Source organism: Triticum aestivum, chromosome 7B, assembly GCF_018294505.1.
Source record: "Triticum aestivum cultivar Chinese Spring chromosome 7B, IWGSC CS RefSeq v2.1, whole genome shotgun sequence".
NCBI lineage: Eukaryota > Viridiplantae > Streptophyta > Magnoliopsida > Poales > Poaceae > Triticum > Triticum aestivum.
The window spans coordinates 359,816,868-359,828,691 of record NC_057813.1 but is presented as its reverse complement, the minus strand read 5'-3'; positions in this window follow the sequence as shown (position 1 = coordinate 359,828,691).

The following is an 11,824-nucleotide window of genomic DNA, read 5'->3' as shown; positions in this document are numbered from 1 at the left end:
CAAACCACCAAAAAATCTATGCATTGTGTCATCCTCAGATCTTCTATGTCACAATGATGCATATAAGATTTGAACTCTTGGTAGTAAGCATGAACAGTGTTGTTGCCTTGTTTAAATTGTTCAAATTTGTGAAGCAATTCACGACGATAGTAAGGAGGGAAAAATTGTTGTCTCATTACAACTTTCAAATGTTTGCAAGTTGTGAGTTGGTTATCAATGTTTTTCTTACAATGCACACTCCACCAAACAGAAGCAAAACCAGTAAATGCTCTAGTGGCAGCTCGTACTCGCTCAAGTTCAGAAAAGTCATGGTGACTAAAAACTTGTTCTACTTCAAGCTCCCAAGCTAGATAAATAGCGGGATTAAATCTACCCTCAAATGATGGTAAAGAACTAACCTGGCCATGTGCTTGTGTGTGTTGTCCCAACTCTCGTAATGATGAAGATGTGTCCGTCGTCCAAGAACTTCTATCTCCGGAACCTGTCATGATTAGTAGAAACAAGAAACAAAATTCGAGAATAATATTCCTATGAACTACTAGGATGTGGTTGTAAAGTGCTCACAGTAAAGCAAAATATCAATATCTTACAAGTTCTTACCATGCGGCAGGTGGTGACAGGCAACCAGCGGTGTCAAGTAACTCTGAAGATTGTGTAAAGCGATTGCCAGGGGAATGTACGTATACACGGTGTAGAAATATGTGGAGCTGGGTTGGCTATATATGGTAGCAAAAAATTTAGCAATAAACAATTCAAAGATGCAATGTTGAATAAATGCTCAACGACGGTAGTGTGCTGGTCCTAGGCTAGACCGGACTAGAGACGCGAGCCTAGAATACTAATGAGGTCACGACGTAGCACAACTAGCATCAATGAAGAATACTAAGTAGTTCTTAACAGCAAGATATAAGTGAAGATCACAACGGCAGTGAAGATAATGATGAAAAATAACTGCCAAGCAGGATATACAACAACTTTCTCTCAAACTTTCCTCTTGAAAAGTTTGAGCCAATTTTCTGATAAATTCTTTCAAACAATGCTACTAACTCAAGCTTTCCAATGCAAAAAGAATCACTCAATTCCGAGTTGATATGAGGAGTCAAAGAATTCTAAAACTGGCCTGAAAAATTGGAACAAGCTCTGTTCACAAACTCCGGAGGGCAAAAAGACCTATTTAGAAGCCGATTTTGAGGTGTCAAATATTGAACTAACTTCTGCAACTATTTAGATGCGGCTCGTCGCTAGCTTCAATTTGACTACTCACGGAGCCAAAACGGACTTTGTATGAGGAAGATACACCTGTTTTACTGAACAGTGCGCAAAACAGATTCCAATCCGAATTCAGGTACGAGATTGATTATAGATAGATCCGATTTTTTTTCTTCTCTCTTTTTTTTCTCACGCTTTTTTTCTTTTTCTTCTCTCTCTTTTTCTTTTTTTTCCTTTTTTCTCTCTTTTTTTCTCTATCTTCTTTTTCTCCCTCTTTCCAAGACAAACTAGATAAGATGCAGATTGAATCAGGCGAAGATGTGAGTGACCTCAAATATGATTATGACAATGAACAATGTGTAGCATGTGGTGTAAATTGGTGGATGGGATGGTGGATAGCGGACGGGATAATGATGCAGCAGCGGCGTGACTAATGTGAACAGAACTCGAAACTCTAAAGGAACTAGACACTAAGACCAGCAACTCGACACGGCGATGCAACCGATAATTCAATAATGCAAACAATGAAAAGAAAATTGCAAAGGCTCAGACTGACTTAGACAAAGGATGAATAGATCTAACTTTTTTGTGGCTTTTTCTTGGACAATAGGTAAGGAAATAAATCTAATCTAGGGAAAACTGAAAATTCTCACCGAGCAACCTGAAAACTGATACCACTTGATAGAGGCGGGGGTGTCCCAATCTTTCGATGAGATGATGACTATCGATTTGGTGAAGATGACTTTGATGATCCGACTACAAACGTGCACGACATTGCGCCTTAGCAAAACCAATCTCCTGAGGTTACTGACGATGCCGGAAGCATGATCAGCCTGACCACGAAGATCTATTCCTGCAAGCAATCGAAGAACAAGCAAGAATATGATAAAGCAATCTGAATATTGCAAATATATATGAAGTATTGATAATGGTGGGGATCCGTAAGCGGTCTTGGTCTGGTCGTTGGACACAAACGAATTACACGAAGTTGCAATGGCTAACTTTTAACTAAACAAATCCCCAAAGAAAAAGCTACTAGATGGATCTACTTATATAGGAGCAAGGGGTGGCGGCCAAGGAGGTGGGAGGACATCCCAAGGTAGCCTAAAACTAACCCTAGGTCGTACAAGGCCAATAGGCCCAAGTGGAGGTGATGTAACACCTTTGGATTTGTAGTTTGACTCGGATTCTGCTGCAGCATCAGATTGTTTCGTCCATAACTCAACACTCCGGACGAATTTGAAGGTGATTCCAATTGGGTTGGAAAGTGCACAAAATATAGTTTCCAACAAAAAAAGAATCACCCAATTCGGAGTCCGTATGAAAAAGTTGTGGGTGTTTTGAGTCAGGTATGTCTGTGTAGTCCGAATCTGAATCCAGAACGTGAGAGACTTGGACTCTATCTTCTCTTGGGCCAAAAGTGACGTGAGAGAACTTTTTAAACAGCAAATAAACATCTCTTTCTTCCTTATCTTCATATGTGGATTGTACAAATGTCCCATACACCTGCAATTAGACAAAACACAAAAGTGTGTGAAGTATTTTTGTTCTGGATAACATAAATAGATTATTGAATAGTTTGCACTAGAAATCACCTGACAAATATGCATATATGCAATAGTTTTGGTCATATCCAAGGTAGTAATGTCCTCATCAGGGGTAGTAGAAGATGCGCGCTGCCGAAGTCGTCCCTCATGAGCCGCCTTGGCCCTGAGCCTCGGGAGGCTCCAGGGGCCTAGGGGGCTCCTGAAGATGCATCTCCATCTCCGCCAAAATCACCTGGTGCCTAGCCTCTCGAGCCGCCAAGACGTCCCGCATGCAGTGCTGGAATGTCGCAGCCATGCTCGGCAGGCCGAAGGGCATGCGAACGTAGCTGTGAGGTGGACCCTCACATCGGCCGACACGGGACGGCCAGAAGAGCCGTCGAGATGCGCCCCTGTTGAGCCCTGGGATGCCGATGCAGGCGCGGAACTCCTTACCCTCTCCAGGGCAATGAGCCGTGCTCGGTGGTGGGCGGCGATCGCCCTGCAGAACCATTGCCTCTTGAATCTCCTCGACTGCCTTGCTAATGAACTCTTGAATGCCCGGTGCCTTGCGCCCTGCGCCTTCTCCTGGGAAGCGTGCGCTGAAGCATGCCTTCACGTGGTGCCCGAGCGCCTCCCTCGTGACGTTGGCTAGGTCTGAGGCCCTCCAGAGGAGAGCCCCCAAGCACATCCTGAGAGGGGTGCCGGGCGCGCCTTCCTATGCGTTAGGTGAAGGCGCCGCATCCAGGGACGTGAGGCTTAGAGCGGCACCGTCGGGTGATACCTTCTCGTGATACCCGTGACCCAGCTATAGCTTCTTCGTCTTGGTGGCGACCTCAGGAGGTAGGACACCACCCTCGTCTTCAGGGTTCTCGACTGCTGCAGCTTGGTAGGCGCGCTCAAGGGAGCACACCACGTCCTTTTCCTTGCAGGCAACTATGATGATGTCGCCGCTCCCTAGCATCTTGAGGATGTTGTAGCCGTGGTGCGTTGCCGCCATGAACTTGGCCAATGCTGGGTACCCGAGGATGGCGTTGTATGGCAGACGAATATCTGCGACGTCGAAGTTGATGAGATCGGTGTGGTAGTTATCGCGTTCGCTGAAGGTGACAGGGAGGCGGATCTGCCCTATTGGATGTGTGGAACCGTCGGTCACTCCTGAGAATGGCTTGGTAGGCTGAAGGTGGTGATACGACACTTGGAGCCTGTTGAACGTCTGGACAGAGAGAACATTGAGCCCTGCTCCACCATCAATGAGGGTCTTGGTGACGACCACGTTACTGATGACAGACGAGCAGAGCATCGGGAGTGCGCTAGCAGTGGCCGTGCACTTGAGCTGATCAGAGGAGTTGAAGGTGATGACGTATTTGGACCGCCTGAGCGGGCGAGTTGCCTCGGGCTTGGGGAGCGCTGCGTCCACCTCGCGTTTGAACTGCTTGAAGATGCGGTGAGAGGCTGGGGCCTGAGAGCCTCCCAAGATGCAGGCGATGGCTCGAGGCTCGTGGAAGCCCCCAGCCCCTCGTCCTGGTGATGATCTTCGTTCCTTCTTGGTGGTGGAGGCAGTGTAGGAAGAGCAGCATTGCCCTGAGGTCGATCCTTGCGAGGCTGGTCCCTCCAGGCATCTTCGTGAGGCTAGCCCTACCAGCGGTCCTCCTAAGGCTGGTCGCGCCACCCCTGGCAATGGTCGCTGCCGTCCCAGTGTCCTCCGCCTCGGCCTCCCCCATGATCGTTTCCTCGATCGTTGCGCTCGGGGCATCGACCGAGGCGCCCGTCACAGAGGGTCCTGAGCTCCTGGCAGTCGTTGGTGTTGTGGCTGTGGACGTTGTGGAAGACGCAGAACGGTCGGTTACTCTTGGTTGACTCAGGATGGTCGCAGCCACGCTTCATCACCGGCTTGGCTGCAAGCACAGCTGGTCCCTTGTGCTTCACGTCCTTGGCCTTGGCCTTCTTGTCTTCCGGGTCAATGTCAGGAAGCTTGAGGAGGGAGAGGCGTCCCTCCTCAGCCCTTGCGCACTTGTTCGCCATGTTGAACATCTCCAGGTTTGTGCAGAGGTCCTCATGGATGGCGATCTCCTCCTTCATCTCTTGACATCACGGACGCCATCAGTGAACACTGAGACGATGGCCTCGTCCGACACCTTAGAGATCTTGAGGCGAACATTGTTGAAGCACTGGATGTACTTCTGCAGGGTCTCCCCTAGCTGCTACTTGATGCGTCGTAGGTCGCCCGCGGCCAGCAGGCGGTCATGAGTACCCTGGAAGTTGGCGACGAAGTGGTCGCGCATCTCATCCCAGGAGGAGACATATCCTACGGGGAGATTCAGGAGCCAGGAGCGTGTGCCATCCTTGAGAGCCATGGGGAACCAGTTTGCCATGATCTTCTCGTTATCGCTGGCCGCCTTGATGCTCAGCTCATAGAGCTGCAAGAACTCGACGGGGTCGGCGGTGCCGTCGTACCAAGGGAGGCAGGTTAGGATTGAACTTGCCTGGCCAGATGACATTGCGAAGCTCCGAGGTGAACCCGCGGCACCCTGTTGTGGTCACGGGAGCCCGTCGAGGAGGTAAAGATTGATCTTGGAGCCCGCACGCCGCCACCATCACAGGCGGAACACGGTCTTGACACGGGGGTGCTGGAAGCACACGTGCATCTTCTTGGGGCCTCCGCACCACTTGGCAGCTCGCCTCTTCACGCGCAGGCGCCTGGTGCGGCGGGTCGCGCCGCGGTGCCACCCGCCTTGGTTCGACGATGGCACCCTGGGCTAGAGGTGGTGGAGGTGCCCCGTGAGCGACATCGCCTGCGGCAGGCGGCTGCTAAGGTAGTGAGCGGGTCGGTGCAGTGGAGTCTCTGGCGGCGCTGACGAGCTCGGCGATGCGCTCGAGCCACTCCTCGTAGAAGTCGTCGATGGGGCGGTAGCGAAGGAGCTCCCGCGCCATGAGCAGAGCAACTTGCGCGTTCGCCGGGTTGTGACGCACGTGGGAGGATGAAGCGGCGAGGGTTAGCGACGGAGTGGTGGTGCGCCCGTCACGGCGCACTGAGGGGTACAGTGATGAAGCTTGCTGCTTGTGGCCGACGGGGCCCGTGGCGGTGTTGGCCGCTGGTGACGGAGGACGACGAGGGCAACCGTCGCCTGCCGGAGCTGTCTGAGCAACGCGGGCGGCAAGCGAGCTCGACGCTCAGCGTGAGCCCGACGTGCGTGAACCATGGAGCTGTCGGAGTAGCGGTGGATCAATCAACGGAAGAGAGGATCCGACGCACCCCTACCTGGTGCGCCAAACATCGGATTTCGGGTTCCACAAACCCTTGATAGGTTCGAACTCTGGGGTGCGTGCAGAGATCTCAACCTACCTGACCTGTCTACTCGCGACCTTCTAAGCCTAGCGCGTCGAGCTCAAAGGGACAGAGAGACACGGTAGTTTATCCTAGTTCAGGCCACCTTGCGGTGTAATATCCTACTCCAGCGTTTTGGTGGATTGCCTTGAAGGGCTGAGGATGAACTAGTACAGTGGATGAACTAGTCTCAGGAGGTGAGGTGTTCTTGAGCTCAAGAGAGCTGGTGAGGTGGTCGGATGAGAATGGATCCGATATGTTCCTGTCAGCACCTATGGTGGTGGCTAAGTCCTATTTATAGTGGCATTGGTCCTCTTTCCAAATGTTGGCGGGAAGGGATCTCACAATGGCCAGATTTGAAGGGGGACACGAAGTACATCCTATCCTGACTAAAGTGGTGTTCGCCTGCGAAAAGCCTCTAGTCATGACGCTGGCGTGGGCTCGGTGATGACCTCCGTCCTGCCGTCCTGGCGGTCTTGGTCTTGTTGCACAAGAATGGAAACCTTTGGCTGATTACTCGGGACTCCGCGCCTGGTGCTTGCCTCCGTTGCACCAAAGAGGAAACTGGTACTCTGCGCCCGCTGGCGCCCGCCTAGCCTTCGTCGTCATGGCTCACGTCAGCTGAGCCTCGTGAGGTGCACCTTGCATAGATCTCTTCGCCCCTCGGGAGCCAACTTGAGGAGGCCGATCCCCTTGGAGGTCTTGGCGTTGTCCGCCTCACGAGGCTTGGTCCCTCGCGACGGTCTTGATTTGTCGATGCTGAAGCTGGGTCATACCAGGCCGTCGATGGAGCCATGAAGTGGGTCGCAGGCAGGCAAGTCTGGGTACCCCCGTATCCAGAACACCGACAATAGTGCTTAGGCGAAGCTCTGTGCCGGCAACATCATCATCACCGTCGCCACGCCGTTGTGATGACGGAACTCACCCTCGTCCTCAACTGGATCAAGAGCAGGAGGGACGTCATCGAGCTGAACGTGTGCTGAACGCGGAGGTGCCGTACGTTCGGTACTTGATCGGTTGGATCACGAAGAAGTTCGACTACATCAACCACGTTATTGAAACGCTTCCGCTTTCGGTCTGCGAGGGTATGTGGACACACTCTACCCTCTTGTTGCTATGCATCACCTAGATAGATTTTGCGTGAATGTAGGAATTTTTTTGAAATTACTGCGTTCCCCAACACAATATTGCCTAGCTCAAAAGATATAAGTGAAGCACATAGAGTTTTATAATAAATCATGATTCATGCGTGTCCCTCTCAAAAGGTGTGTACAGCAAGGATGATTATGCCAAACTAAAAAGTAAAGACTCAAATCATACAAGATGCTCCATGCAAAACACATACTATGTGCTGAATAAAAATATAGCCTCAAGTAAAGTTACCGATAGACGAAGACGAAAGAGGGGATGCCTTCCAGGGCATCCCCAGGCTTAGGCTCTTGGTTGTCCTTGAATATTACCTTGGGGTGCCTTGGTCATCTCCAAGCTTAGGCTCTTGCCACTCCTTATTCCATAGTCCATCAAATCCTTACCCAAAACTTGAAAACTTCACAACACAAAACTCAACAGAAAATCTCATAAGCTCTGTTAGTATAAGAAAATAAATCACCGCTTTATGGTACTGTTGCAAACTCATTCTTTATTTATATTGGTGTAATATCTACTGTATTCCAACTTTCCATGGTTCGTACCCCCGATACTACCCACAGATTCATCAAAATAAGCAAATAACACATAGAAAACAGAATCTATCAAAAAAACAGAACAATTTATAGCAATCTGTAACTCTCAAATACTTCCGTAACCTCAAAATTTCTGAACAATTAGGACGACCTGGGCAATTTGTGTACCAATCCAGAGCAAAAAGAATCAGATCAAAAGCATGTTTCAATAAAATCCAGGAAATTATTTAGTGGGTGCAAAAGTTTCTGTTTTTTAGCAGGATCAAAACAACTATCACCATAAGTTATCCCAAAGGTCTTACTTGGCACAAACACCAATTAAAACACAAAACCACATCTAACCAGAGGCTAGATTAATTATTCAAATCAAAACAGGAACAAAGAGCAAAGAAGAAAAATAAAATCGGGTTGCCTCCCAACAAGCGTTATTGTTTAACGCCCTTAGCTAGGCATAAAACACGAATAGATCTAGGTATTGTCTTCTTTGGTATGCAATCCATAAGTAGCTCTCATAATAGATTCATAAGGCAATTTAATTTTCTTTCTAGTAAAGTGTTCCATGCCCTTCCTTAACGGAAATTGAAATCTAATGTTACCTTCTTTCATATCAATAATTGCACCAATCGTTCTAAGGAAAGGTCTACCAAGAATAATAGGACATGTAGGATTGCAATCTATGTCAAGAATAATGAAATCTACATGCACATAATTACTATTTGCAACAATAAGAACATCATTAATCCTTCCCATAGGTTTATTAATAGTGGAATCCGCAAGATGCAAACCTAAAGAACAATCATCAAATTCACAGAAACCTAACACATCACATAAAGTTTTTGGAATTGTGGAAACACTAGCACCCAAATCACACAAAGCATGGCACTCATAATCTTTAATTTTGATCTTAATAGTAGGTTCCCACTCATCATAAAGTTTTCTAGGGATAGAAACTTCCAATTCAAGCTTCTCTTCAAAAGATTGCATCATAGCATCAATGATATGTTTAGTAAAAGCTTTGTTTTGATTATAAGCATGAGGAGAATTCAACATGGATTGCAACAAGGAAATACAATCTATTAAAAAACAATTATCATAATTAATTCCTTGAAAAGAGTGGGTTCATTGCTACTTAAAGTCTTGACCTCTCCAATCCCACTTATATCAATTTTTGCAGCAAGATCTAAAAACTCGGAATCATTGGGACGCCTTTTAGCTAAAGTTGACTCATCTCCAGTCCCATATTTATCAAGACTTATATTGGAAAACTAGGAGTCACATCAATCACTTTAAGATCTTCATCATTATTTAAAGCTTTCGGTTTAGCAGCCATTTTGTTTACTAAGGTGGCTTGTTTATCAGAAATTTGGCCTACTAAATTTTCAAGATGAGCAAACTGAGATTTCAAACCATAAAATTCTTTAGACATATCATCGAGCTCTTTATTCATATGCTCCATAAAACTTTTCTGCTCTTTAAGCTCATTTCTAAAGACACTATTATGATCAAATTGTAAAGGCATGAAACTTCTAATGTTATTTTCAATTTCTTCCAACCTCCGAAACTAAGGATCAACGTTCTTTGGTTGAGCCATAGGCACACCAATAGACAAGCACACAAAAAGCAAGCGAGAAAGACGAACGGAAGGGGGGCGAAGAAAAGGCAAATCTTTTTGAAAATCGTTTTAGAATTAGGGGAATGGAAAACAAGAGGTGAATGGCGAATAATGTAATGCAAGAGATGAGAATTTATGATGGGCACTTGGTATGTCTTGACTTGGCATAGATCTCCCCGGCAAGGGCGCCACAAATTCTTCCTGCTACTTCTTGAGCTTGCGTTGGTTTTTCCCTTGAAGAGGAAAGGGTGATGCAGCAAAGTAGAGATAAGTATTTCCCTCAGTTTTAGAACCAAGGTATCAATCCAGTAGGAGACAACGCACAAATCACCGAATACCTGCATAAACAATCAAACAAACTTGCACCCAATACGATAAAGGGGTTGTCAATCACTTCACGATTACTTGCAAAAGTGAGATATGATAGAGATAGATAAATGATAGAGTAAATATTTTTGGTTTATAGATTGGAAAGTAAAAGATTGCAAGAATAGTAGATCGGAAACTAAAATTGTAGATCGGAAACTTATATGATGGAAAATAGACTCGGGGGCCATAGGTTTCCCTAGAGGCTTCTCTCAAGATAGAAAATAATACGGTGGGTGAACAAATTACTGCCGAGCAATTGATAGAAAAGCGCAAGGTTATGACGATATCTAAGGCAATGATCATGAATATAGGCATCACGTCAGTATCAAGTAGACCGAAACGATTCTGCATCTACTACTATTACTCCACACATCGACCGATATCCAGCATGCATCTAAAGTATTAAGTTCATGAAGAACGGAATAATGCATTAAGTAAGATGACATGATGTAGAGGAATTAACTCAAGCAATGTGATGAAAACCCCATCTTTTTATCCTCGATGGCAACAATACAATACGTGCATTGCTGTCCCTACTGTCACTGGGAAAGGACACCGCAAGATTTAATCCAAAGCCAAGCACTTCTCCCATTGCAAGAAAAACCAATCTAGTTGGCCAAAACAAACCAATAATTCGAAGAGACTTGCAAAGATATCAAATCATGCATATAAGAATTCAGAGAAGATTCAAATAATATTCATAGATAAGCTAATCATAAATCCACAATTCATTGGTTCTCGGCAAGCACACCGCAAAAAAAGCATTACATCGAATAGATCTCCAAGAACACCGAGGAGAACATGGTATTGAGAATCAAAGAGAGAGAAGAAGCCATCTAGCTACTAGCTATGGACCCGTAGGTCTGTGGTAAACTATTCACGCTTCATCGGAAGGGCAATGGTGTTGATGTAGAAGCCCTCCATGATCGGATCCCCCTCCGGCAAGACGCCGAAAAAGGCCCCTTGGTGGGATCTCACGGGTACAGAAGGTTCCGGTGATGGAAAAGTGTGTTCGTGGATGCCTCTGTTGGTTTGGGCATACATGGGAATATATAGGCGAAAGAATTAGGTCAGGAGGTGCACGAGGGGCCCATAAGGGTGGGGGGCGCGCCCTACCCCCTGGATGTGCCTCCGTCCTTGTGGCCGCCTCGTGGCTCCTCCAACTTCATCTCCAAGTCTCCTGGCCCAAGAAAAATCATCGCAAAGGTTTTATTCCGTTTGGACTCCGTTTGGTATTCCTTTTTGTGAAACTCAAAAACAGGGGGAAAATAGGAACTAGCACTGGCTCTAATTGGTTAGTCCCAAAAATAATATAAAATAGCATATAGTCCCAAAAATAATATAAAATAGCATATTAATGCATATAAAACATCCAAAACAGATAATATAATAGCATGGAACAATAAAAAAATTATAGATACATTGGAGACATATCATTAATTTGTTTACCCAACGTATGCTTTCTTTAAGAGAGAAGCCTCCAGTGAAAACTATGGCCCCCGGATCTATTTTTATCATATTATTTTCAGATCTATAAAATCAAAAACACAAAATACTTTGCTGCAATTTATTTACTTTTATTTTGTTTTGCACTTTTACTTATCTTTTATATCTATCACTATCAGATCTCGTCCTTGCAAGTAACCCTGAAGGGATTGACAACCCCTTTATCACGTTGGGTGCAAGTATTTGTTTGTTTGTGTAGGTGCAATCATTGGTGACTTGTGTGTTCCTCCTATTGGATTGACTAGAAAAAATGCCCGTGTGTTGCAACGAGAGAGAAAATGCATGTCCCTAAACATGATACAAGACTCTCACATGTTTATAACCTCTATGTCAACATGGCACCCCACAGTGTTGGTGTCACCGCCTATCCTCCTCCCCGTCCTCACAAGAGGCGAGACTAAGGGTTGTATTCACGGAACCAGCTTATCAAACGAGGAGGGTTTCAGACCCACGATGTCGATGACGAGTTCTAACTTGTCAACACAAATTGTGGGCTAATGGTCTTCGCTAAGGTACAAGTACCAGTTTGCATGATCCAAATTACAATGCAGCTAAATGAATGAATGATTGTTATGTGTGTGTGTGTGGGGGGGGG